This window comes from Octopus sinensis, unplaced genomic scaffold, assembly GCF_006345805.1.
Source record: "Octopus sinensis unplaced genomic scaffold, ASM634580v1 Contig18172, whole genome shotgun sequence".
In the NCBI taxonomy this organism is placed as follows: domain Eukaryota; kingdom Metazoa; phylum Mollusca; class Cephalopoda; order Octopoda; family Octopodidae; genus Octopus; species Octopus sinensis.
This window is the reverse complement of record NW_021835608.1, coordinates 1-15,969: the sequence shown is the minus strand read 5'-3', so window position 1 is coordinate 15,969 and position 15,969 is coordinate 1. Positions and strand designations below refer to the sequence as shown.

Genomic DNA, 15,969 nt, shown 5'->3' with positions numbered 1-15,969 from the left:
AGGCGAAATTCACCTCTAATTGAACTTATGAATATATGAAAACATCCAAGATTGTATTCTGATAGGAAAAAGGAAAACCACCAAAGGTGCTGCGCTTCACCTTTTAATCAGTGAACGGAAATAAAAATAGAATAAAATAAATTTATTTTAATAAATCAAAATAACACAATGATTGTGATGGTGATGATGATGATGATGAAGGTGATAATGCTGTTGTTGTTGTGGTGGTGGTGGTGTTGGTTGTGGGGGTGGTGGTGGTGGTGGTGGTGGTGGGGAAGTATTTGCATCCAGACTGAAGAAAGTGAAATTTATACTGAACAATGCTATTCATTAGAAAAACCACAGTTTCTAAGGGTTTTAAAAGCAAAAACCTGGATGACCTGACCCTGAATCTGTCAATGAATGTGTTATCAGTTTGCAAGAGGGTTTCAATTATATTTATTTTTGTCTAAAGGCAGCTTAGCCATTGTGACACAAAAGCAGATTGTTAGATGTTGAGAGGAGGGAGGGGAAACGAAATCAAAAGAACAAAAACAAGGATCAATGATTTCAGAGTGATTATTTGAGAGAGAGAGAGAGTGTGTGAAAGTGAGAGAAGAGCGAAGGAGAGAGAGAGAGAGAGAGAGAGAGAGAGAGAGAGAGAGAGAGAGAGGAAAGAATGAGGTGGTGTACAGGAAAACAAAAACAATACACAAAGCATTATATTTTTAATAAATAACAGCTGAAACTAATGAATAAGATGATGATGATGATGAGAGTGGGGTTTTTCTTGTGGTGGCGGTGGTGGTGGGGATGTGAATGCTTGCATTTTGGGGACCAATGTGTAAACAAAACCCTTGAGTTGTTGAGTAAATGTAAATGAATGCTTTATCAGTTGGAAACAACTGGAATTATTTCAAAATGGATTTTGAGATCTTTAGAGGGAGGAAGTGAAAATCAAATCCAAATAACAACAGGAGTGTCTTTGTGATAAGAGGCTTGCTTCCCAACTACATGGTTCCAGGTTCAGTCCCACCGTGTGGCACCTTAAGCAAGTGTCATCTACTATAACCAAAGCTTTGTGAGTGGCTTTGGTAGACAGAAACAGAAAAAAGTCCATCCTGAATATATGAGTGTGTGTTTGTGTATATATGTATACATATATATATATATATATATATATATATATATATATATATATATATATATGAGTGTGTGTGTGTGTGTGTGTGTGTGTGTGTGTTGGTGTGTGTGTTGATAAATATATGAGTGCAATTATGAAGGTGTTTAATCTGTTCTAGTGCATGTGTGTTTGTGTGTGTGAGTGTGTGTATATATGTATGTATATATATATATAAATATATATATAAATATATATATATATATATATATATATATATATATATATATAGAGAGAGAGAGAGAGAGAGAGATAGAGTTAAACGCGGTTGTTGTTCAAATTCTTTTACTTCCAGGTACCTGTTTATGTATTTTTTCCGTGTTAATTGTTAACAAGAAAAAATACACATTCATTATATATATATATATATATATATATATATATATGATTGTGCATCTGTGACTGTCGACCCTCACCATCGGTTGAGAACCAGTGTTGATGTGTTTACACCCCTATAACTTAGCAGTTCAGCAAAAAAGACCAATAGAAAAACTACTTAGCTTACAGTATGACCACCTTCAAATACTGAAATGAAACAAGTAAAGGAATAAGAGAATACTATACATATGTGCACACATACATATAAGTTAGTTCCTGGTAGATTATTTCCAGAGAAACCCAACCTGAGCTCTGGGCTGTTGATTCCAGACCAATACCAAAATTCTTCAAGCATAAGAAATGCCCGTTTCACACAGTAACACCATAGTTATGTTACACAGACATATACACAGATAAGATATATATATATATATTATATATATATATATACATACAGTGTATATATAAACATGTGATGTGTGTATGTGTATATATATAACACACATATATATATATATATACATACGTATATAAAAATAAGCATATCTATATATATGGTGTGTTTTTATGAGAAGGTTGTATGTTATTTCAGGAAAATTTCTTTATTATTCTAACAAGACTATGGCTATGCTGGAGCACTGCCTTTAATTGAGCAAATCGACCCCAGGATTTTTTCTTGTAAGCCTAGTACTTATTCTATCAGTCTCTTTTGCTAAACTGCTAAGCTATGGGGGACATATTCACAGACACACATATATATATACAATGGGCTTCTTTCAGTTTCCATTTACCGATCTACTTACAAGGCTTTGGTTGGCCCCAGGCTATAGTAGAAGTCACTTGTGCAAGGTGCCACACAGTGGGACTGAACCCAGAGCCATGGGGTGGTAAGCAATCTACTTACTACACAGCCACTCCCACACCTATACACACATAGAAATGTATATACACACAGACATGTATGTATGTGATATATCCATCTATATATACATACATACGTAAAGATGTATACACACACATGAGGAGGCAATGCCTACTACTCCCGGATATATTATAAGTATCCTCTTAACTGTTGCCATATCTTCATTGCTGTTCGAGCGAAGCAGACTCACAGGATATTTCTGAGACAGAAAGACTTCAAGCCAGTATCAAAACCCAATAACCAACCCTGGTAAATAATATTCTTCTCCTATTTATTTAACACACAATTTACCACCACATTTACACTGCTAAACATTCATTAGACTTATTTCAAACATAAATATACTGTTATATAGATATTGTTTTATTTGCACACACCATTTTATAGACTAGACGTTGTTTAAACATTTTGCAGTGTCACATCACAAGTAAAACCTTTCATTTCCAGAATATAAAGTATGGTTGTGTTATAACTATGTCAAAACTATTTGATGGAAATGTTCATCTAAGGATACATCATTTTATGTAGTTTAAAGTGGATTTCTAAGTCTCTAGTGAAATTTAAAATTTGCAAATTAATTTCATGGCAGATAAATTAATTGGCTGATTTTCATAAACTTAATTTTTTAAAAGCTTAGTCAAGAACGGCCCTGCATATAACCCTTTTTTTTTCTAGGGTCTTCGACAGTGGTGAGTGGGAGAAAGACATTCTCAAAACAAGGGGCCTAATGTGAATGCAGACAAAAGAGAAATCCTCTGCTAAAAGCAGCTCAGGGGCCAGCTTTTGGTGATAGATTTAGTCTGCAACATAGGGTGGCCACAATGGGATTTGAACTCAATTCATAAAGAACCACATTACCTACTGGAAGGCATCGTGTCCAGTATTTAATTCTACCACCTCAAACTAGTATTTAAATTATTGACCCCTGCATAATAAAAGTCAAAGTTAACCATGCCAGAATTTGAACCCAGAACACAAAGTGTCAGTACTAATACCATTCTAACGACTCTACTAATTGAAATGTTTTTAACTGATTTTTTATTTCAATATTAAACTTTGTATATAAATGGAATTGTTCTGGTGATTTCATTTCTATTTTATATCTTGAAGCAAACAAGAAGAATTGTTTGAATTAAAAACAATTGGTGAACGTATATTTTCTCTCTCAGCACATCTTTATCCTACATCAACATTTTAATGTGCAATGCATTAAATATGTTTTCTCACCATCTTCAATATTATTTATCAGATGGATGGCTTCTGAGAATTATTTCATATTGTCTGCAAATATTATGAACTCTATTACAAACCAACAACAAAGTCCCTAAAATGCCCCTAAAAACATATTCAATCATGACAACTTATGGGAGGGTCATGGTTAGAGAGTTTTTGACTATAGCATTGCTAGACAAGAATTAACTTTCAGTTAAAAATCAAAAATGGAAATCATAGTTTTAATATATTTTAAACAAATGTATTTCTTTCATTTTAGATATATTTACTGTTTATAAAAATAATTTTAATGATTCAATATTTCAACTTTATAAATTGTATTTCGGAATTATAAAAGTTAAACATCCTATTAAATTTAAAAAGATTGTATTTTTAATATATTTTTATAAATTACATTTAAATATTGTATTTTTAATAATAATAATATATGTTATAAATTTGTATATTTCTTTAAGTTAACCAAGAGAATTGTCTAAAAATTAAACAATTCCAAGGTAACATCAGATATACCAACGAACATGCACCTGTGTATAATGTAATTAATCATTTGTTTATACCTGGCCAAGGTACGACGACCTGGTTATGTTTCTCTAATGATGCTCTCTCAAGCAATAAATATTCATAGAAATCAAACAGTTAAACAAGTGAACTTATTCATGTAAAAAGGGGTCAGTTGGCAAAGGCATTCACACATTTTACTAAAAGACTGGTTTCCAATCTGCTCTGGTGCCCTGAGTTCAATACCTAGTGAGGTCAGCTTTACTTTATGTTATGATTGATAAAGAACCAGTCAAGTACTGGAGTAGATTTGTCATCATTGTTGTTCTTCATCCTCTTCAACCACTTCTTTCTTTCTATGTGCAAGACATTGCCAGGGGTTACACAAGTAGAGAGAAAGGCTCCTCCAGATTTCAAATCTCTTCAAGTCATTCTATATCTTATGTCATCTGGTTGACCACTTTTGATTTTAAATACAGCCAGAGAGGTCAGATCTTCTGATGCTGTTTTTCAACTTATTTTCCATCAATGTAGACCCAGAGTTTATTTACATGCCTCCTCTTCATCCATTTCCTCCATCCTTCATCGTTCTTCTCTTTGTTTATATTATCAAGTCTGCAAAACTGTTGTAGTTGACCCTTCCACTTTTTTCAGCCGTTTAAGGCTCTGGTCTCAAAGACACTCATCTGGTCACTGCCACTGTGCTTCTGTTTTTGTGTTGTTGTCAACACCAGCTCATTGGCCATTCCCAGCATCAGCTCTGCCATATAAATCCGTATGGAGTCAGGATCTTTAGGTTTGTGAATCTGTGGTGTATATATATATATATAGATACACCACACAACCGGAGTGGCTGTGTGGTAAGAAGCTTACTCCCAACCACATAGTTCCGGGTTCAGTTCCACTGCGTGATACTTTGAGCAAGTGTTTACTATTATAGCCTCAGGCCAACCAAAGACTGTGAGAGGATTTGGTAGACGGAAATGAAAGAATATCATCATCATTGTTTAACGTCCGCTTTCCATGCTGTCATGGGTTGGACAATTTGAGTGAGGACAGGTGAACCAGATGGCTGCACCAGGCTCCAATCTCATCTGGCAGAGTTTCTATAGCTGGATGCCTTCCTAATGCCAACCATTCCGAGAGAGTGTACTGGTTGCTTTTACGTTACACCAGCACAGGGCCAGTAGGTGATACTGGCAACGACCACACTCAAATGGTGCCTTTACGTGCCACCTGCACAGGAGCCAGTCCAGCGGCACTGGCTACGACCTCGCTCGAATCATTTGTGTGCCACCAGCACAAGTGCCAATGAGGCAATGCTGGTAGCGATCACGCTCAAATGGTGCTTTTCATGTGCCACTGGCATGGGAGCCAGACAGCTGCTCTGGCAATGACTCACCGATGGATGTGCTGTTAGCGCTCCACTGGCACGGGTGCCAGTCATCGAATTTGGTTTCAATTTCGATAATATATATATATATATATATATATATTATATATATATAATATATATTATATATATATATATATATATATAATTATATATATATATGTGTGTGTGGGTGTGTGTGTATATATGTTTGGTCCCCCAGCTTCGCTTGACAACCAATTTTTGGTGCGTCCCTGTATCTTAGCGATTTGGCAAAAGAGACTGATAGAATAAGTATTGGGCAAACAAAACAAGAAAAAGAGCTGGGGTCCATTTATATTTGACTACAGCGGCTCCAGCATGGCTGCAGTCAATTGACTGAAACAAATAAAGGAATACAATATCACATATATTATATTATGAGAGACAACGTAAAGGGGAGTGGTAATGTGGGAGGGGAGGTGACAAGAATTAGAAGCAGTGGGGCAGGGGCACAAGAGTGGCTGTGTGGTAAGAAGCATGCTTGCCAACCACATGCTCTGGGTTCAGTCCTATTGCATGGCACATTGGGCAAATCAAAACCTTGTGAGTGGATCTGTTAGATGGAAACTGAAAGAAGCCCATCAGATATATTTATGTGTCTGTTTGTCCCACCAACAGAGCTTGACAACCAATATTGGTATGTTACATCCTTGTAACTTAGCAATTTGGCTAAAGAGACCAATAGAATAAGTATTGGTCTTAGAAAGAATAAGTCCTGAGGTTGATTTGTTTGACTAAAGCAGTGCTCTAGCATGGCCACTCTCAAATGACTGAAGCAAGTACAAGAATTAAAGAATAATATATATATAACACGTGGCCTTACTTGTGCCCGGGCTAGTAGGGTACTAAGAGCATCATCCAAGCATGATCGTTGCCAGAGTGGTTAACTGGCTTCCGTGTCAGTGGCACGTAAAAGACACCATTCGAGTGAGGTCGTTGCCAGTACCGCCTGACTGGCCCTCCTGCCGGTGGCACGTAAAATGCACCCACTACACTCTCGGAGTGGTTGGCGTTAGGAAGGGCATCCAGCTGTAGAAACTCTGTCAGATCAAGATTGGAGCTGGTGCAACCATCTGGTTTTGCCAGCCCTCAGTCAAAATCGTCCAACCCATGCTAGCATGGAAGGCAGAGGTTAAACGATGATGATGATGATACATAATATATATATATTATATATATACATATGTATATATTATAATACACATAATATGATATATATATATATTAATATATATATATATATATATATATAGATATATACACATATACACACATAATATATATATATATGTTTATGTAAAAGAAGGGAATGAAATGTGAAGTTGATATTTAAAAGGAGACAGTGAATGAGAGAAGAGAGAGATGAAAGTAAAAGGGGACATATGAAGGATATGAAATAGGAAAAGTATGGTTGTTGTTGTTATTGTTTTTATTATTATTGATGATGATGATGATGATTGTAGGTGGTGAGCTGGCAGAACAGTTAGCATGCTGGGCAAAATGCTTGGCAGCATTTTGGTTGTCTTTACGTTCTGAGTTCAAATGTTGCCGATGTCAACTTCCATTCTTTCAGGGTCGATAAAATAAGTACCTTTCGAGTTCTGGGTCGCTGTAATCAACTTACCTGCTCCCCTGAAACTGCTGGCCTTGTGCTAAAATTTGAAGCCATTCTTATTATTATTAATATTATGATGACTCGTTTGCCGCTACAGTCTGAGTTCAAATTCCACCAAGGTCGACTTGCTTTCTTCCTTTTCCTTTTGGGGTCAATTCAATAAGTACCAGTTACACACTGGAGTTGTGCAACTGGTACTTATTCCACCAAATTCCACAAGGTCGACTTTGCCTCTCATCCTTTTCTGATTGATAAAATAAGAACCAGTTAGGGGCTGGGTCTGATGTAATCAACTAGTCCCCTCACTCAAATTTCAGGGCCTTCTTCCTATAGTAAAAAGGTTATTATATTATTATTACTGTGACGAGCCGGCAGAATTATGTGGATGCAAAGCAGAATTTTGACCGTCTTTACATTCTGAGTTCAAATTCCCCACCAAGGTTGACTTTGCCTTTCATCCTTTTTGAGATTGATAAATTAAGTTCTAGCTGAGAGTATGTCCTTGAAATTGCTGGCCTTGTGCCAAAATTTAAAATCAGTTTTATTATAATAGGAATATCATAAAAAATAGGGATTTTTATAGAAAAAAAAGCACCTTTTTGATGTAAATAATTTTTGGTGTTAACATGGTCCAATTGAATTTTTCTTCTGCGGAAGGAAGAGAAACCTTCTTCTATCACACTCTCAATTTTGGTCAACTTGCGCGCAGGATCTCGGAGGAGACAGTGTTAGTTGAAGGCTAACGAACCTGCCATACACAGACAACTTCAGCTTTATATATACAGAGATAATTAGGGTTCAGCTAACTGCTTCACCACATCCCGAAATTAGAATGGGAGTTAAAAATTCCTTTTCTACTACTATAAGAATCTCCATGACGGTAAACATACTTTTTTACGAAGGCAAAGAGAAAGACAATGAATCAACATGACCAGAATTAATTATATACGTGTTTCGAGATTAAAGTAATTTGAATTTTACTTACTTCTCTCTTCAGTACAATATTTCCAATTTTTATAAAATTTCAAAGTGCTAGGACTGAATATGTACACATCGAGCCTAATTATAATTATATGGATAATTTTACCTATAAAGGTATTTTAACGTACCGATCGACTTGGTAAAATTGTTAATTAATTGATTAATTAATTAATAAATTACAGTGCTAGCGGGTGCAAAGAGCACCATACGAGTGTGGTCGCTGACAGAGCGGCTAACCGGTTCTTTGCCAGTGGCACATAAAAGGCACCATTCAAGTGTGATCGTTACCAGCGTCGGCTTACTGGCACTCGAGCCCTGTGCTAGTAGGGTGTTAAGGGCACCATCCGAGCATGATCGTTGCCAGAGCAGCTATCTGTCCTCCATGCCGATGGCACGTAAAACACACCATTCGAGTGTGATCGTTACAGCATTGCCTTACTGGCACCTATACCAGTGGCATGTGTAAAAGATTCGAGCGAGGTCATTGCCAGTACTGCCTGACTGGGCCCCGTGCCAGTGACACGTAAAAGCACCCACTACAGTTGGGTGCTGGGGTTGATGTAATCGACTAGACCCCACACCCAAAATTTCAGGCCTTGTGCCTATAGTAGAAAGGATTATTATTATTATTATCTTCAAAATATCACCAAAAAAAGATGGGGGCATGGCTGTAAGGTTAAGGAATTCACTTTGCAATCTTGTGGTTTCAGGTTCAGTCCCACTTTGCAGCACCTTAAAGAATTAACTTCTTCTAATGTTCCAGGTTGACTCAAGCCTTGTGAGTGGGTTTCGTACCAGGAACTGATAAAGTCTATGGTATATACATGTGGGTGTATATTCATGTATGCATATCTACATTTGTACTTGTATGTGTATGCATTTATGTGTGTGTGTGTGTGTGTGTGTGTGTGTGCATATATCTGCTCATGTCTCCTTGTCTTGACATCTGCTGCAAATTATAAACAAATGTCACGTCACACAAACAGAGTCGTTTGTTTGCAGTGTTCCACCAGAAAACATATCCAACCATTGTGCTGTTCATGTTGGAAGAACTTGGGAAAATATTCTCTTGCTTGAAGCCAGGTGAGGATTGGTGACCCTCATCGAGTGTAGTCATAGACTTGACTGAGTGGGACTCACAAGAACCTGGCAAGAAACAAAACAAAATTATTAGAAGGAAAATACAGAAAAGAAAATACATCATCTGATGTATTATAAAGGTTTTGATATCCATTTTCCCTAACTGGCATGGGTAGGACAGTTGACGAGGAAGCAGTGAACCAGAGGACATTGCTGAGCTGCAATGAAAGATTTGGCAAGATTTCTACAGCTGGATGATCTTCTTAACACCAGATGCACACATACACGTGTGTGTGTGTGTTTATGCATGCATAAGAGTATATGAATGAATAAACATGGGTTTACTTATGTTTGATTGCACTTCTGACTTTGTATGCTAGCATGGGTTAGGTGAATATATTATTGTAGCCTTGTTTTACAGACAGACAGCCTTCTTATTGCTCACCCAAAACCATTTTGCAAGAACAAAAGTTCTTATTTCCCATGTCTTCCAAGGTGGGGGGTGATTGGTTGACAGATGTTTCTGTTTGGAGCAACTTAAAAGAGATTGCAAGCATAAACAAATGCACAGACACCTACGCGCACACACACTCGGCTCGAGTTCACTGCTTCCTGTAGCAGAAACAGCTGGAAGCTAATGAAGGTGTCTACGTAACTCTTGTTCTTTTGTCGTTCATTGATTCATATCTATAAACATACATAGACACAAATATTTATACATAGGTATGTGAAGGTATATATATGTATATATATATATCATCATCATCACTTAGCGTCCGCTTTCCATGCTAGCATGGGTTGGACGGTTCAACTGGGGTCTGGGAAGCCAGAAGGCTGCACCAGGCCCAGTCTGATCTGGCAAAGTTTCTACGGCTGGATGCCCTTCCTAACGCCAACCACTCCGTGAGTGTAGTGGGTGCTTTTTACGTGCCACCAACACAGGTGCCAGACGAGGCTGCCAAATGGCTGCGATCAGATGGTGCTTATTATGTGCCACCGGCACTGGTATCACAGCTACAATTTCCATTGATGTTGATCGACTTGGATGTTGATTTTGATTTTTTTATATATATATATATATATATATAGATAAGAAAGTTTGTTTGGTAAAGCACGTGGGTGAATATATAAGAAAATAGTAAAGAGTGAAAAAACGACAGAAGGCTTAAATGTTAAAGAATATATATATTTGTGTCAAGATGTCTGGAGAATATTGGAAAAATTTTTTTTCCCTCCTTAAAATGACATAATTTTATAATTTTTAAAGAAATACCGGTTTCGCAGTTCGTTTTTCAAATTTCTTGTGACTTAATGTTTATTTATAATAACGTAATTCTTGTATTTTTGCTATGGAGAGCTCTAAATAAGGGAAGAAATTAGTGATTTCTTCCGGTGTAAGGGAGATAATCGCTTAAAAAAATTTTTTTCCTTTCCTCTTAGTGTGAATAGTTGAGTCTGGGTTTGTACTTTTCAATGAAGAATGTTTCCTTGTTTAGTCTAATTTGTGATGATAATCCAAAAGCACATTGGTAAAATGGAAAGATTAAAAATTGTGGTTTCAGTTGCTTTGCGCATTTCTCAATGTGTTCACTAAAAGGTATCATTCTATATTCTGGGAATGCAATCTGTTGTCGATGCAGTGTGCATCTACGTCTGAGTGATAGTCCCGTGGACCCCACGTAGTCTTGGTGGCAACCCGAGCATTTGGAAACCCCCTCTCTCAATACATAAAAGAGAACTGGAAGCGATTCTTGGACGATTGTTTTATTCTCTGGAATGAAAACACAGATAAACTCTTAAAATTTAAAAACCTATTGAACAGCATAAACCCAAATATACAGTTCACAATGGAATACAACCAAAAGGAGCTTCCGTTCTTGGATATACTAATCAAAAAAATTAACCTTAAAATAGAAACAGACATTTTCTACAAAGCCACAGACGCCAAACAATACCTTCTCTTTAATTCATGCCACCCAAGACACACTAAAACAAACATCCCCTTCAACCTTGCAAGAAGGATATGCACAATAGTGTCAGAACAAAATACCAGGAACTTCAGACTGCAAGAACTCAAAAACACCTTAATTGACAGACATTACCCAACTCAACTCATAGAGGATGGGATCAGACGTGCAACAGAAATCAACATAGAAACTTTAAGAAAAGTTCAACACAACAACACACCTTCCCCGAAAATACTACCTTACATATCTACATACAACCCCAGAAACAAAGAAGCTTTCACCATCATCACCCAGAATTTACCAATACTTCATAAAAACCCCAAATTAAAGGAAATTCTAAACATACACCAAATCATTAAAAGCTACAAACAGCCTAAATCACTTAAAAAGATTCTCACAAAGGCAAAATTGTCTTCTAAAACTACGGATGCAAAAGTAAAAAAATGTGGTAGATCGAACTGTGCAACATGTCCTAACCTATTGGAAGGATCAGAATTTTTTTTTAAAGAGGGACAGAAATTCAAGATCAAATCTAACTTTACTTGTGCCTCTGAAAACATAATTTATGTCATTAAATGCTCGGGTTGCCACCAAGACTACGTGGGGTCCACAGGACTATCACTCAGGCGTAGATGCACACTGCATCGACAACAGATTGCATTCCCAGAATATAGAATGATACCTTTTAGTGAACACATTGAGAAATGCGCAAAGCAACTGAAACCACAATTTTTAATCTTTCCATTTTACCAATGTGCTTTTGGATCATCATCACAAATTAGACTAAACAAGGAAACATTCTTCATTGAAAAGTACAAACCCAGACTCAACTATTCACACTAAGAGGAAAGGAAAAAAATTTTTTTAAGCGATTATCTCCCTTACACCGGAAGAAATCACTAATTCCTTCCCTTATTTAGAGCTCTCCATAGCAAAAATACAAGAATTACGTTATTATAAATAAACATTAAGTCACAAGAATTTGAAAAACAAACTGCGAAACCGGTATTTTTTTAAAAATTATAAAATTATGTCATTTTAAGGAGGGAAAAAAAATTTTTTCCAATATTCTCCAGACATCTTGACACAAATATATATATTCTTTAACATTTAAGCCTTCTGTCGTTTTTTCACTCTTTACTATTTTCTTATATATATATATATATGTAGCAGAAGTAACAAAGTGACCCAAGATCCGAAAGATTCGTTTATTAGCATTTATCAAACTGGTTTTTTGGAGGTATATTCCCAGACCTCCAAAAACCAGTTTGATGAGTGTCAACTCTCGGAGCTTGAGTCCCTACTGCCATACCCCTATCACCCTTACCTCTATCTTTCATCTCTCAATCACTCTCTCTTCTTCTTTTTACTCTACTATCTTACTGCTGTGACAAAGATTGGCAGTAAATCTCTTCTCTTCACCATTCTTCCAATGAAACTAGGGATGTTACTGGACCTACCTGAGTCTCTCCCCAACACTCAGCCACTCCTTTTCATATCTATATATATAAAACTGTAGTTGTGTGAGTGTCTGTCCCCTTCGATTTAGATTCCTAACTCCTCCCACATTTTGCGGTGCAGTTTAACCAAATTCGGGTATCTTATAGTCGTGATTCATATCAAGCCCGTCTGGCTATTAGCGCGCGTCTACGATGAGTCTACAATTTTAAAAATAATTTAACATCATTTTTTATTCCATTTTAATGCATATTTTTTCGTGTGTCGATGGCGGCGGAGTTGGCGTCCATCGTCACACCTGCACCTGTGTTGCTTCTCCCCCTTCTTCCCTCCCCCGTGAAGCTGTGGGGAAGGGAGTGTAAGGAAATTAACGTTGTAAAGCGTTGTCAAGGAGACCAGCGTTCTTTTAGAACAACGACTTCGTGGCTTGAAGACACCAAAACAGAAATGGCTAAGAAAGCCCGAATTGGCATCTATAAGGGAAGTAACTCTCTAAAAGTGCTTATATAGTTATTTCCCTTACAAACCCGAGCAACGCCGGGCGATACTGCTAGTATATATATATAAAGCTGTAGTTGTGTGAGTGTCTGTCCCCTTCTATTTAGATTCCTAACTACTCCCACATTTTGTGGTGCAGTTTAAGCAAAACCGGGTATCTTATAGTCGTGATTCAAACAATTTGCACAACCGAATGTTTTCGTTGTTGCACAAATCTTTATATATAAAAGTAAGGTTGTGTGTCTGTCTCCTACGATTTAGATTCCTAACTACTCCCACATTTTGTGGTGCAGTTTAACCAAAACCGGGTATCTTATAGTCGTGATTCAAACAATTTGCACAACCGAATGTTTTAGTTGTTGCACAAATCTTTATATATAAAAGTAAGGTTGTGTGTCTGTCTCCTACGATTTAGATTCCTAACTACTCCCACATTTTGCGGTGCAGTTTAACCAAAACCGGGTATCTTATAGTCGTCATTCAAACAATTTGCACAACCGAATGTTTTAGTTGTTGCACAAATCTTTATATATAAAAGTAAGGTTGTGTGTCTGTCTCCTACGATTTAGATTCCTAACTACTCCCACATTTTGCGGTGCAGTTTAACCAAAACCGGGTATCTTATAGTCGTGATTCAAACAATTTGCACAACCGAATGTTTTCGTTGTTGCACAAATCTTTATATATAAAAGTAAGGTTGTGTGTCTGGCTCCTACGATTTAGATTCCTAACTACTCCCACATTTTGCGGTGCAGTTTAACCAAATTCGGGTATCTTATGGTCGTGATTCAAACAATTTGCACAACCGAATGTTTTAGTTGTTGCACAAATCTTTATATATAAAAGTAAGGTTGTGTGTCTGTCTCCTACGATTTAGATTCCTAACTACTCCCACATTTTGCGGTGCAGTTTAACCAAATTCGGGTATCTTATGGTCGTGATTCAAACAATTTGCACAACCGAATGTTTTCGTTGTTGCACAAATCTTTATATAAAAAGTAAGGTTGTGTGTCTGTCTCCTACGATTTAGATTCCTAACTACTCCCACATTTTGCGGTGCAGTTTAACCAAAACCGGGTATCTTATAGTCGTGATTCAAACAATTTGCACAACTGAATGTTTTCGTTGTTGCACAAATCTTTATATATAAAAGTAAGGTTGTGTGTCTGTCTCCTACGATTTAGATTCCTAACTACTCCCACATTTTGCGGTGCAGTTTAACCAAATTCGGGTATCTTATGGTCGTGATTCAAACAATTTGCACAACTGAATGTTTTAGTTGTTGCACAAATCTTTATATATAAAAGTAAGGTTGTGTGTCTGTCTCCAACGATTTAGATTCCTAACTACTCCCACATTTTGCGGTGCAGTTTAACCAAAACCGGGTATCTTATAGTCGTGATTCAAACAATTTGCACAACTGAATGTTTTAGTTGTTGCACAAATCTTTATATATAAAAGTAAGGTTGTGTGTCTGTCTCCTACGATTTAGATTCCTAACTACTCCCACATTTTGCGGTGCAGTTTAACCAAATTCGGGTATCTTATGGTCGTGATTCAAACAATTTGCACAACCGAATGTTTTCGTTGTTGCACAAATCTTTATATATAAAAGTAAGGTTGTGTGTCTGTCTCCTACGTTTTAGATTCCTAACTACTCCCACATTTTGCGGTGCAGTTTAACCAAAACCGGGTATCTTATAGTCGTGATTCAAACAATTTGCACAACTGAATGTTTTCGTTGTTGCACAAATCTTTATATATAAAAGTAAGGTTGTGTGTCTGTCTCCTACGATTTAGATTCCTAACTACTCCCACATTTTGCGGTGCAGTTTAAACAAATTCGGGTATCTTATGGTCGTGATTCAAACAATTTGCACAACTGAATGTTTTAGTTGTTGCACAAATCTTTATATATAAAAGTAAGGTTGTGTGTCTGTCTCCTACGATTTAGATTCCTAACTACTCCCACATTTTGCAGTGCAGTGTAACCAAAGCCGGGTATCTTATAGTCGTGATTCATATCGAGCCCTTCTGGGTATTAGCGCACGTCTACGATGAGTCTACGATTTAAAAAAAAAATTACCATCATTTTTTATTCCATTTTAATGCATTTTTCGCTATTATATAAGGGAAGTAACTCTCTAAAAATGTCTACGATGAGTCAACGATTAAAAAAAAATTACCATCATTTTTTATTCCATTTTAATGCATTTTTCGCTATTATATAAGGGAAGTAACTCTCTAAAAATGTCTACGATGAGTCAACGATTTAAAAAAAAAATTACCATTTTTTATTCCATTTTTAACGCATTTTTTGCTATAACTCACTAAAAATGCTTATATAGTTATTTCCCTTACAAACCCGAGCAACGCCGGGCGATACTGCTAGTATACATATATATGTATGTGTATCCTGAAGAAGGTCTCTTTATTTTTCATTCCTCCTGGGGTCAATAGAGTAACAGTCATTATTTCATAGACCAAGGAGGCGGTGGAGGATCATTCTGATGATGATGGGTCACCAGAATGTCATTAAACACCCCCACCAATATTTCCTAATCCACCTCATTAAACTCCCAATACTTAATAATAAACTACACCAAGTTATAACTCCTCACCTAACACAAAACAAAACACACTTCACCTGCCAAACCCCTTTTTCATACAGACACATCTTTCTCATTGCTACCCAAACATTGTCCCTTATATTAAAAGATAATTAGGAGGAACCTACCTTTCACTAATTAGGCTTATTCATTAACCAATCTTTATTAATCTCAATTAGCAACAAATAATAACGATCCTCTCAACATGCTGTCTATC

The 15,969-nt window shown here is 36.7% G+C and overlaps 1 long non-coding RNA gene across 2 annotated transcripts; it reads right to left on the bottom strand.

Moving 5' to 3' along the window:
• Window positions 1-8,756: 8,756 nt before the first annotated feature.
• LOC118761865 lies at window positions 8,757-15,919 on the bottom strand. Of its 2 annotated transcripts, none has more exons than XR_004997693.1 (2): window positions 15,881-15,919; window positions 8,757-9,286 (listed from the first exon to the last, which is right to left on the bottom strand). It is a non-coding gene; the product is annotated as an uncharacterized LOC118761865 (long non-coding RNA). The 2 variants fall into 2 exon arrangements; XR_004997692.1 differs by lacking the exon at window positions 15,881-15,919 and adding an exon at window positions 10,494-10,521.
• Between the last annotated feature and the right edge of the window lie 50 nt (window positions 15,920-15,969).